Below are 1,834 nucleotides of genomic sequence, written 5' to 3' on the forward strand. Positions count from 1 at the left end.
CTGATCCGACACATACTGCACTGTGTTTGATGACTCAGAAAAAAACGTTTTCATTCACAATGGTATACTGTACATTTGGTAAAATCTGGATAATTTGACTTTTTATTATCGCCAAAGAAATAATATTGCTATGCCAGTGGGTCTTTGTCTCTGTGCGAAACATGTGTTAACATGAAAAGGATGACCTGGGCATGTGTTAACATGAAGGGACCTGGGCAAACAGGACGCAGCTGGCTGTGAGCGAAGGAGCAGAGGAACAAGCCAAGAGACGCAGTTGGGTGCTGCTCCTGTGAAGACCTGTGTGCCCTGGTGACCTGATAAACTTTGTGTTACCCTGTTATAAGCTGTATTGTGCTGTGTGACATGCTGGTTTCCCCCCTGTATTGTGCCTATAGAAAAGTGTACGGGTAAATAACTTGTGGAAATAAAGGAAAGACTCATTTTGTGTTTATTTCGTGCCCTGCCTCGCCTCTTGGCGTTTCCTCTCTTGGTGTTCCGGGACGCTGTGGTGCTCGGTGCCTCTTGGAGCTGTTCAGTGTTCACGACCCTGTGGATAACACGCAGTCTGCCTAGCCTGCTTTGTGTTGGTGGCAGAGAGATGAGGCGGTCGGCGTAACAATATGAATAGTCACGATTTCTCGTACACCTTAAAAGAAAAAGAGAGATGGCATACCTCTGTGGTAAAGCGTTGGATTCACAATTGCTAACCTCTCTCAGTCAACCAAGCTATGGGTCAAGTTAGGGCGGAAAAGAACTGGCCACTCTGCCGCGTCATCTGGCGGTCTGGGATACATGTTCCTTTACAGACATGCCCGCTATGGCCTCTTGGCTATGGGGCCAACTCTGACTGGCAGTGAAACCGTTTCAATTCATGTAAAAATTACCGAAGGAAATGAAGATTTATACTAAACTCCCTATCCTCTGCAAACAACAGATATCCAATAACACATACATGCAAATCATATGGGGAATTTAATTGACCATCTGACGTACCGGGCGAAGAGCACCACCAGTTCCTTCATAGGGTTCTGTTTTACGTTAACAGGCAAAGTTTGCCATTAAATCATAACATATTACAACGTTCTTAAAAAGTAACCCAAGTATTGTGGCAGAAAATTTATATCGCTTAAAAGTAAACACGTTTGCAATCAGAAAATATATTAGTCTGTCTAGGAAAACATCGCAAGAAAATCTAAGCTTCAAAGAAAACTATATGTATTTGTTATGGGATACTAATGTAAAATTATTGTAACACCAGACGGCCATTGACATATGATGAAGCATTGTTGGGTATAGTTTCAGTTTCCCGCAGCCATATAATACAAGGTAAATTTTGCCTGTAACGGACATAATGAAAATGTAACACTTCTTCAATAGTAATTCGATAAGAATAAGAAATTTGTGCAACACATAATACTTTGGTATACATGGATAGAAAAAAAAAATTCGCTCATTGATGTATGAAATAATCCGCGCAGGCAATGCCAGAAAGGAATAAAATAGGTCGCAACAAATGCTGCATGGAGAGCAAGACCACGACGATCGGTGGGCATCCCGATAGCGAAATGCAGCGAAAGAATCTGAACAACAGAATCGCGCATTACAGTCAAGGTCTATATAAGTATATATACATATATAGATCCTTGGGCTTTGTGAAACAAAATATTTACCTATGCTGATACTGGCAATATATATATATATATATATATATATATATATATATATATATATATATATATATATATATATATATATATTGCTACGCCAGTGGGTCTTTGTCTCTGTGCGAAACATGTGTTAACATGAAAAGGATGACCTGGGCATGTGTTAACAT

The sequence above is a fragment of the Penaeus monodon genome, chromosome 13 (assembly GCF_015228065.2).
Source record: "Penaeus monodon isolate SGIC_2016 chromosome 13, NSTDA_Pmon_1, whole genome shotgun sequence".
Taxonomy (NCBI): Eukaryota; Metazoa; Arthropoda; class Malacostraca; order Decapoda; family Penaeidae; genus Penaeus; species Penaeus monodon.